Genomic DNA, 11,811 nt, shown 5'->3' with positions numbered 1-11,811 from the left:
TTATTAATACAAATTTTGGTCTTAAATTGAATGTTAATTTGATGACTGATTATTGTTATTTAATATCTTAAATTAAATAAGATAATAAAGGTCTTAATTTTTATGTATAATAATAATAATAATAAATATTATCTTTGGCCTTATTTGAAAAGTTAATTGAATTATTGTTTTAATAAAAAATAATGTTAATTGATTTTTATAATTACTATTGTTAAAATTGATATCAAAATGAATATTTAGTATTACAGATATGAAAAATGAGGTGTAATTCATGCATAAATACTTTTACTGTCTCTTTTCTGCATAAAATATATATATATATTATAAAAATGTGAGCCGTCTGGCTGGTAAACTGTTGTCGTTTAGTAGTTTATAATTGGGAAGTTGGTAAAGTTAATTTCAGTGAGCAAGCGTGTTCTTCTCACCTCATTTTCTTCTCATTAAGGCTAAACATTTAAATATTTTTGAGGGTGCTCCAAAGGCCTTTAAGTGAATTTTCGTTCTTTTATCTTATTTCCCATCGGTGCCTTTTGATCCAGTGGTAGTCTGTTATCAGCATGCTCTGGCCTGCATTTAATGATGCTAGTTTTTCTGCAATACCAGAAGATCTGGATCTTGACTTTAAAGTCACTTGAGGAGGGAGTGACCTAATCACATGACTGACTGTTGAACTATTGATACACGTTCAGTATAGCCAAAAACAAGGTAATGCGGCAATAAGCAACAGCCTGTTCCTCCAACCAAATCTAGACATGATCATACTGATTGCGATTAATTAACCTAGTGTGTGATAGTTCATGTTTCACTCGCTGTTTATTTTTAATTGTATTATGTAACACTACTGGCGCAGAAACAATACTCGTGTTCATAAGCTAGTTATAACTTGTACATAATAACTTGTAGTTGTAAATTGTATCCTGTCATTAAAGGCTAAATGGGTAATGAGACCAATTAACAATAAAAAAAAAATTGCATTGCTTCTGGCATGGTGAGGAGGCAGAGGCCGGACCGCGTACAAGTAGACTCTAGTTTGTTTGATTTATAGCCGGCCTGCCTTTGCTTTACTCCTGACATCTGCTGTGGCTAGACATTCAATTTCAGCTGTTGAGTCACACACACATGCTCTCAGACCAAATTATGTGTCCGGGTTCCTACGTCGGCAACTTTCAGACAAAGAAGCCTTTCACTGTGACATCAGTTTTCAATCTATGGCAGTGATCCTCAAATCTGGCCCGTGAGATCCACGTTCCTGCAGAGTTTAGAATTTAATTAGAATTAATTTAATATGCAAAATTAGGTTTAATGGTTAATTATTAATAAAATAAAATTATGATAATAATTTTATAATATTAGAACTTTTATAATAAATTTTTGTAAATGTATTTAAATTATTTTTTGTGAATTTGAAAAGTTAATTGAATTATTGTTTTAATAAAAAATAATGTTAATTGATTTTTATAATTACTATTGTTAAAATTGATATCAAAATGAATATTTAGTATTACAGATATGAAAAATGAGGTGTAATTCATGCATAAATACTTTTACTGTCTCTTTTCTGCATAAAAATTTGTAAATGCTATCTTATATATTGCTACAGATACAGCTTTTGTGTCGCCTTTGCAGTGTAAAAACAGCCTAATGTCTGTGTGGCGAAAAATGCTGTATGTATAATTACATTAATTTATGAGTTAAACCAATCTTGGGTCTAGATCTAGACCTCGGTTTGCTAATTGGTGACCTCTGGTTTATGGTTTGGGTGTTGTTGTTAGAACTTGTTTAATTTAAGAAGAAACCAAACCCACAGGAACAATTTTGTTGCTCAGAAGTTTCTCTTTCATTGCTCAGGAGACAAAGTATGGATTGGCTTTGTCTAAGATAGTTCTCCTAGAATTCCTCCGGAGAAATAAAAGCAGACTCATTATAATAAAAGTAGATAGTCCAGGTAATTTGGTTTTGGAAATATTTGATAAGAAATGTAAGACGCTAGAGACTCATTTAAGTTTTTTTAAATTTTTTTTAATTTTTTAATCAGAAGAAAAATCTAAGAAGCATATTTAGTCACATTGGAGTCTAGGAGAAATAAATGAGAGCTCCTTTGTGATTTTTCTTTCATATGGAAAGTCTATTTGGAGGTCATAACGTGTGCAAGTTTCTGTGCGTGTGCTCATAAATTGGCATAATCATCTGTTTTGTGGGGCAGCAGAGGAAATGACGAGTAATTAAAGAGGGCCGTTTTAGTGTTGTTTGCACAGCGAGTGACACAGTGCTAAAGAAAACAAAGAGCGCTGGGAAAACTGCAGCCATCAGCAGCATAAAGGGACCAGCGCTCAGGCAAACCACCAATCCAACCAAGCAGCCACAGAACTGAACTTAACATGCACTCTCACATGCACAACTTCATGCACACTCATAATGATTTAAGACATTTTCAAAACAAAATTGAGAGTTAATCTGCTCTTTTTTTTTTTTTTGCTTTCTGTAGAGGTGTTTGAATTCTGTAGAGTGTGAATTCCACACCGGCATGATCTTAACGGTCATTTTCATTGGCCATGTCAGTAGGAGGCCATTGGACCATTTTTCCACTAATTTCATCTCATATCTCCTGTTTCCTGTCTAGTAGTCAGCAAGGAACGCTTAGAGTCACGTTTCACCTACTGTTAGCATCACGTTCCAACAAACTAGAGCGGGATTGATGGGCGCCAGATATTGTTGTTTCTTCCAAGAGCGTTACTCTCTGTACTGCAGGGGGCAGGAATCAGGCCAACGGTAGCTGAGTGTACTTTTTTACTGGTGTGTGAATATGCAGAATGAAGAAATATTGGAGCAAAGCTAATGGAGAGAGCTGCAAAAAAGGAAAACCTGAACTAGTTTTGCATTTCCTGAAGGACCAGTGCTTGCAAGGCAGCCAATTGAATAGTTCTGAAGCTTGAGCGTTCAGCAGTTTGACCTGAATAATTGTAGAAAAAAGAGATTAAGACAAAAATAAATAAAAAAAGCGACAGAGAAAATATCAGTACCGTGTTGCAATGTGAACTTCAGTAGGCCTATGCTGTTATTTGTAGCTTTCTTTGCAAGCTACTCAAATTTAGCCAGCAAAGCTACCAACTACTCAGAAAATAAAGTAGTAGCCGTATGACTATTTCAGCTGAATTTTACGTCATATTTTATTTATTTTAGACTACAATGTCCCATAAGATCAGGCAAAATTTTACATGAAGGGTTTTTTTACATCTGGTTAGGACCACTGCTTTATGGGACATCTGACCCTGTTATATTTCATAATTTCATTAGTTATAATTTTATTTATACACGCTTATGTATTTATTTATAAATACAGTATTTCTTTTAAAATTACACTATTTTATTGATAAATAAATATTTGTATTTTTTGTGTACATTTTATTGTTTCTTTTTTTGCTATCACTTAGCGGAAGTAGTTAGTTACATTGCAAGCTGTAGAACAATTTCAGCTGCTTCATCTTATTTATTTTTTGACTGGTTTTACTGGGTGAGAAAACAGTCCGAACGATTCAGTGTATCAGTGAGTAGGCTGAATGATCCTAAACAGTGAACCAATTTTTGACCATTATTTGACCGATTCACTGAAAAGAACAGACTCAGTGATTCAGACTCAGGAATCATTGGTTCAGAAAATACAGTAATTATACTTAATTTCTGACATTTTCTCAGGGACAATGTAACATCTCAAGTGTCAAGCTACCTGATAACTTTATAAAATACCTTCACTACTAAAGCTTGATTTAAAAACTAGCTCCTCTACGTCGCTACTTAAAAGTGTAGTTAAACTGATGGCTTTGCTGATAGATTTGCTATCTGGCCAACAGTGACTGTGGGATGACACTTTTTGTCCCTAGGCACAAAGTCTTTCTCATAAGTATGTCTGGTGCATGATTTGTACTTGCTCGGAGACATAATTCAAATAATTCAAATGGAACGCAGCCAAGTTTGACAACTAAATGCTAAGACAGAATGATAATAAGCAAGAGATAAACTGTTTATGATGCAATACCAGGGTGTAATCTAATGCATATTGATCTGATAAGAAAAGTGGTCTGATGTGGACACTTGCTGTCTTGCAATGTTACTCTATATCGCAAGCACTGCATTAGCACACACACACAAACTTTTAAGCCACAAACCGCTTCCTTTTTTTTTTTTTTTAAATTGCACAGTAAAAAAAAAAACTAAAAATGCATCATTTCAGCCTTTCCATCAAAAACTAGAGCAGCGTGTGTGAGTATTAGAGAGCGATTAAGCGAGACTGAGCAGAGTTTGGCATTTGATGACAGGTAATTACACTTAAGCCTAACGGAGCGGAGGATGATGTTATGATCAGACTCCAATTCCAGTTTTACAGGTCAGGTAGGCCCTACTATGCCCGAGGAACCTCGTTCTTCTGTGTATTGTAATTGTGCCTTTTAATGCTCATATTACTCTGAATGGTGTCAGGTAAATCACACATCATTGAAAGACTTCATACAAAAGTTCACGACCTTGACTCCACAAATGAAGTAATTTCATTTACTTGAAATTTGAACCAACCTTGAATATAACACATAAAAACATATTTATTTAATGTTTTTGAAAGTGAATTATGTTCACCAGGGCTACATTTATCTGACAAAAATAAAAACAGTAATATTGTGTTTTATATATTTAATGAATATTACAATTTAAAATTTGTTTTCTATTGTATGTATTTTATTCCTGTGATGCAAAGTTGAATTTTTAGCAGCCGTTATTACTCTTCAGTGTCACGTGATCCTTCAGAAATCATTTAATATACTGATTAATATTGTGCTCAGGAAAAATTATTCTTATTATCAGTGCTGAAAACAGTTGTGCTGCTTAATATTTTTGTGGAAACCATGATGATACTTTTTTCAGGATTATTTGATGAATATGAAGTTCAAAAGAATTTTATTTGAATTTTATTTCAAATGGAAATCTTTTTTTAACATTATAAATGCCTTTACACTATCACTTTTGATCAAATTAATGCATCATTGCTGAATAAAAGTACCAATTTATCTACTAGGAAAAGAAAAAGAAAAAGAAATAAAATCATAGTGATTCCAAACTTTTGAATAGTAGTAGTATTCAATTGCGGAAGAATGAGCGAGAAAGACATATTAGTGTTTTAGTGTTTCTCAGTCTCTAGCGTTTTGAAAGAGACTGGTCTGGCCGCTATTGGTTTTGTCTGGAACGGTGAAATCCAAGAACAGTCCTGGGCCTTATATAGCCTCAGTAACATGTGGCAGGAAAAAAAAACGGCGGGGGAAAACCCTCCTCGCCCCTCCTTTCCTGAGGAAATGGTTCAGTTGAGGGAAAGATCGAATGAGGGAGTGAAAGAACGAGGGCAATGGGCACAGATGAAGTGTTAATAGTGGCCATGACAGATGGGTTGCAGAGGGACCAGCCTTTCCTCATGAATGCCCATCAAAGACTTCGTCAGCTTGAGCTTTCAGCCTCTGACACAAATGAACCTTGTGGTGAGCGATCACAGCCCACAGGCTACTCCCCAGCTAACAGCGTCTACAGACTCCCTCTTACAGATAAAGGAGTGTGAGAAATAGTGCTGAGGTTGAGGTTTCCTCTAAATTGGTTTCAGCAAGTTTATGATTTCATCTGGCAAAGGACTTTCTAATGTGACCCAGATACGTAAATAAATATGGTGCTGTGCTCTTCAATATTACAAAACAACAAACGGTGTCTTAACCAGATGCAAGGTGTGAAATTTACAGCAATGTGATGCATCAAAGTCAATCAATTCAATTCAAGTTTATTTGTATAGTGCTTTTCACAATACAAATCGTTGCAAAGCAACTTTACAGCATATTAAGTTTCTACAATATTTAGTGGTAGCTTATCAGTGGTGATTAATGTACATATGGCAGAAGTGTACGGAAAAATCAATTAAAGATGTAATCAAACAGATGATGAACACTATTAACAGCAATTATTATATGATGCAATCAAACTTATAGCAAAATGTGGTAGTTCTGTGTGTTGTTTCAGGTGTTTCTAAGATGGAAGAATGCTGTTTTTGTAACATGGGAAATATGATTTTCAAAAGACAAGTTGCTATCTAATATGACACCCAGATTTGACTGTAGAGGAAGTAACAGTACATCCGTCTAGTTGCAAATCGTAATCCAAGAGATTCTGTGTACTGTCTTTTCAGAACATATATGATATTTAATATACATTTGTGTGTCAGGATTTTGGATCATTTAGGTTCTGTGACTGGAGTTACAATGAGTGACTCCACAGAAATAGAAAATGAAATAGACTGTCCCATAGGGTCAGGAAAAATTTTACATGAAGTGCTTGTGTTTGCATCTGATTAGGACGGCTGGACATGGGACATCTGAAACTTTGCAGGGGGGGCTCACGGTAAACATTTTATTTTATGATTTTATTATTAGAAATTATTTTAAATTTAAGTTTAATATCTACAAATATACTTTTTTATTTAAAATGTTATACAATTTTTATTTATAAATACAAATTCGTTTTATTTTGTAATTGTACAAGTTTTATTTGTTTGCCACTAGCTTATGATTTTATTAATTATAATTTTATGTACAAGTACAAATGTATTTACTATTTAATGTTATTACACACATTTTATGAAATGTATTATTTTATAACATTATTATACTAATATTAATTAAACTCTAATTGATTATACAATTTTATTTTATTTGTAAATTAAAAAAAAATATATAATATAATATATAATATAAAATATTTTATTAGTTTGCTACTGTTTCATTTTATGATTTTACTTACAATTTTGTGTAAGAATACAAATTAATTTGCTTTTTTAAATATATGTATTATACGTTATTTTTACAAGTGTATTATTCTATAACAATATTATACCAATTTTATTTATAAATACTAATTTACTGATTATACGGTTTTATTTAATTTGTTTTATCTTATTTTATTATACAAATTTGGTATTTATTCGCCACTATTTTATTAAATAAATTAAATACAAATATTTATTTTAGAATTTTATTTAACAAATTTTACCATTTATTTTATCATACAAATATTATTTATAAATACGAATTTATCCAATTTATGTTTTAACATTATTACACAAATTAATTGTTGCTTTGTTGGTTTGTTAGTCATTAATGCAATTTGCTTATCTAGAGGTGTTTCACACTGCATAGAAACTGCAATTTATTAATCTGCCAATATCTGCTAATGTAAAATTCATACTGAGGGGTGAATTGCCTGGTGCTTTTGAGATGGAGCAGGAGGAAGAGAGAAACCCAACTCATGATATGGTCTGGCCTCTGTTTCGTGACCATGAGAGGGTAAAAAAATAATAAACTTGTTTAAAAGCACCATGAAAACAAACCATCATTCGTGGGTGGCTTTGTGCTTGATGAGGGCCGCAAAAGCACTCTGGCTGGGTTTAAAATCAGTCAGGACACCCGGTTAACTTCAGACCAGTGGCTCATGTGTTTGGTTCTTATAGGGGAGCTTAGATTTCATGGGTTCAACATCAAAAATCTCCCCTCTGTCTCTCTCTACACCTATATCATCCCTCTTTAGACTCCAGACACTTGAGGGAGGGAAGGAGGTGTTCCTTTTGGGTTGACACGACCGGACATAACAGTGAGAGAGCTTATTGAGAGCGATGGGCAACCCTAAAAGGGCAAGTGACAGCAACACGATACCACTCTTAAATAAGCATGCAGTCTATCACACGCAAAGTTCATGCATTTAGCATGCATCTCCCATAATTTCTTGCAAGTGGCGATACATTTGTACAGATGTCACCCATTTGTTCTTGTCATCCTCTATTTGGCGAAGAGGGTTTTAGATTAGTGTGGTATTAAGTAACTATGTATTCCCACTCTCAAGCCAAACCACTCTCCTCTGAGATGCTGCAGGACGTGTCCATGTATAGCTAACAGCACAGCTCTGTTAGGCCGAAAACAAATAGTCCGCCGTCATGTGGTATTATCGCTGTGGCTACTGCATTTATAGCTCCTAAGGCTCTCACAGCTGGCTGCACAGTGCTATTACTATCCCACGTAACATTTAAAAAAAGCTATATTTCTGTATCTATCTTTTCCAATCACATGACAAAGGCTCATGCTGTAAATAAAGAGAGCTCAACCAACACTATGCAATGGCTCTTTGTGGGTAAGCTGTGCTGGCTGGATTCGTGCATTCATTTATTCATTCGTGAATTTGTGCATTCATTCGTGCATTTGTACATTCATTCATTCGTGCATTCATTCATTCGTGCATTTGTGCATTCATTAATTCGTGCATTTGTGCATTCGTTCATTCGTGCATTTGTGCATTCGTTCATTCGTTCATTTATTTGTGCCTTCGTACATTCATGCATTCTATTTTGGCATTAATTAATTAATTTTTTTGATTTTTTTTGTGCTTCTATTTTGGCATTTGTTCATGCATTTATGCTTTTATCTATTAATTTTATTTGTTTATGCATTTATTATTCATTTATTTATTTATAAGCAAATTTTCTGCAAATTCTTTATGGGTAAATCTGCAATGGCATTTTATTTGTTTAAAACCATAAATTATTTAATTGCAGATTAGCCATAATTCATTAAATGAAGCATTTCTGTCTCGCCCTCCCCTTTCAGAACAATTAACCTTCAGCCCTTTCACAGAGGACGCAGGTACAGGCATGATATGAACTTTCTGAGCCTCAGGTAGCTTCGCTCAACCCAAAGCTATAAAATACGTCAGCTTTACTATATACTATATATAACATAACTATAAAAATCTTTTATTTGCAAATACTGTGACACTCGTGAAAAGCGTTTTTGACCCAGCGGTCATATGAGTGTCTGTATGACATTTATGGTTTTAGGTTCCTCGATCTGTGACTGAGGATCAGTAGATGTCTTATGGCTACTGTGGGCTTGGAGGTGTTAACGTGTCGGTCTCTTTGAGTTAATGAACAATCAGTAAGTAAACAAATATGATCTCGCTGTAAAATGCTGAAGATTGTTTTGGTACTGCAATGACGACATCTTGTCAGAAAAGAGATTATGACTATTCTGCTGTACTTTGACCCAACAAGGACAATTGACGTCAAATGTGACACATCAAATCACATTTTATTCCTTCCTGACTATATTTACTGATACGCAGCTAATAACTCATATTAATTAACTAAATAATTAATAACTTATAAAAAATGTTATAGTTCACCTTCTGTTAAACACAAAAGAAGATATTTTGAAGAATGTGGGAAACCATCCAGTTTTAAATGATTATACAATATAATAATAACAGTTTTGTAAACATAGGAATCATCATCTGACTGTGAAGTAAACTGATACCCCTTTAAAACTCTGCTGTGCATTAAAGATGATTTAGTGAGCAGCATTTTATATGCTTTATTTACTCAAATAACTTATTTTTGGGACTGTCATTTTAAGATGAATCACTTGTGCCTTCCCCTTCAAACTAAACAAATGTGAATTTACATTGCACACATTTTGTCATACGTCATCATTTTGAATACTTTTGGTCAATGTAGGATGCTTGGGGAAAAAAAAAAAAAACGTAAAATATCTTTATTTTTTTAATCAATTGAAGTGACGCCCAAGACCGCTTTCAGGTTAAGTTAAATGAGCATGTAATGGAGCCTGGATAATGGCTTCTTCTTTTACACACTTTGACACGCATACACAAACGCACAGACATTCTCATACAGTGACGCCACCTTTGTCTTGGTTTGCCGAAGCCACAACAATTCTGACAAGACTTATTCCTTCTAGAGGCCTCACACGATAATGCAGAATCTCTCTTGGAGTCAATCCTCATGTCCTCGTCTGTTTACTAAAGCGTGAAACATTTTTAAATCAAATTTTTCTCTTAGATCATAATTGAATCAAGCTCTAGTAAGCATCAAGAGTCACTCACAGTCGTCTGGTGGGTCTTTGTCTTTCAGGGTTTGTGTACACGGGTCCTGATGAATGTGCTTTGACTGGCTGTTCTGCAGTTTTCTGTCTGCACTTATCTGAGGTGACTTACAGATCCAAACACAACATGTAATGCATCAATGTTAACATAAATACAAGGGCACATCGAGTTTTGGTGGCACGTGTCACTGAGTACACCATAGTAATTGTTACTCTGCGTTATGGTGATAACATCAAACCATATTATATTGGCTGTTTATTGTGATTGTGGGTCAAAGGTCTCACTCTATGAGAAGTTGAGTTTGCAGGGCAGTAGCCAACAAGGAAACAGCACTGAGGGTAAAGTGTGTTTATATATAAAAAATACATTATAGAAAGGCTATTTAATGGATTACTCCTAATTTATGCAATAATTTAATGTAATTAATCATGATTCCTGAATTATAAATTCTGCAAGAAGGGATTTTCATAATATTGGAGCGATTAAAGCTTTAAGTATTGTCGCAGTAATGTAAATTTCATCTTCATTTACTATTACTACTACTACTGTGAATTTATTATAATGTATATTTTTTTTAATTATTATTATTATTTATTATTATACATTATAAAAATGCTTTATTTTATTATAATGTATAATTTTAATTTCTACTGTTATTAACACGCTAATTGCAACAATGACTATAGTTATGTTGTTGTCGTTGTTATTGTTGTTATTATTATTATTATTATTATTATTATTATTAAAGTAAGACATATAGCATAACGGAAGAGGTAGGGTAGGGTATCAGGGACCCAGTCATGAAAAGGCTTTGGAGGTCATCATGATAATAGGATTCATACAGAGAAACTATAGGGAACACAGAAACTATAGGAATTTGTTCATTTAAAGTTAATTTAAAACACGCATGCACATATACTTAGCTGTTTAACTACACAAGTAACTTATTATGCAACCATAAATTCAATTCTGATTTGAAAACATCTTGTTTTAGGTCGCTTCTCGCGTGATCTGTGTAGGCGAGTGTTTGCAGCAGCACAAAAGAGGCTTTGTTCCAGCAAACACACACACCACACACGAATGACATCACTGTTGTGAGTGTGACTGCAGCGAATCAGGATGAAACCCTTTTGGTGTGCGTGCATGAATGTGAGCTAGTGGTTTGAAGCCGTACCTCAGAGGGTATTAGGTTTTCTTTTCCTCCTGATTTTAGCGATTCGTTTTCACACGTTATTCTCAAGTAGGTCTTCCATTACTTTGTGAAGATGGCGTGAGTCTTACAGTCTTTAAACATACACAGACACACTAAAACAGTATGTGTAAAATAATGTGTGATAACCATAAGTGGGCAGATTTATTTACAATTAAATGATATCGAAAGGATGCACAAAGTCAGATATGAAACAAAAACCTTTTGTACACATACCGAAAAAATAAATTCCCATCAAACACGCAAACAAAAGATGAAAGGCAAACATTCAGAAGACTGGCATGTGTGTTTTCCATTTGCAGACCAGCAGAGGTATTGGGTTACTGATGATAGTGGTGACCGGGCCAAACATAAGCCTTGATCCATGTAACTGTAGTCTGTCTAAGCGGGTGACACGTGTGGCAGAAACACACGTGTGATGTGAGCGCTGCTAGGGAAGTCCTGTCCCACCGCAAATACAATCGGTTTGCATGGGAGATTTCAATAAATGTAAATGATTGCTTTGTGTGTGTGAGCATGTGTGTTTCCCAAGACCTCTCCTAGGAACTGGAGGGGGTTTAGTGTGATTGTGTGTGATTGTGTGTGTGTGTGTGTGTGTGTGTGTGTGTGTGTGTGTGTGTTTGTGTGTGTGTGTGTGT

The 11,811-nt window shown here is 34.3% G+C and overlaps 1 long non-coding RNA gene across 1 annotated transcript in view; it reads left to right on the top strand.

Moving 5' to 3' along the window:
- Nucleotides 1-8,171, top strand: part of LOC107694306 (uncharacterized) — a 13,547-nt gene extending 5,376 nt beyond the window's left edge. The window contains exons 3-4 of the long non-coding RNA XR_001634851.1: nt 6,375-6,420; nt 7,603-8,171. This is a non-coding gene — a long non-coding RNA (uncharacterized LOC107694306). The remainder of the gene's footprint in view (nt 1-6,374; nt 6,421-7,602) is intronic.
- The last annotated feature ends 3,640 nt before the right edge of the window (nt 8,172-11,811 follow it).

This window comes from Sinocyclocheilus anshuiensis, unplaced genomic scaffold (assembly GCF_001515605.1).
Source record: "Sinocyclocheilus anshuiensis isolate Anshui unplaced genomic scaffold, SAMN03320099.WGS_v1.1 scaffold1316, whole genome shotgun sequence".
Classification (NCBI taxonomy): Eukaryota; Metazoa; Chordata; class Actinopteri; order Cypriniformes; family Cyprinidae; genus Sinocyclocheilus; species Sinocyclocheilus anshuiensis.
This window is presented reverse-complemented; position numbering and strand designations above follow the sequence as displayed.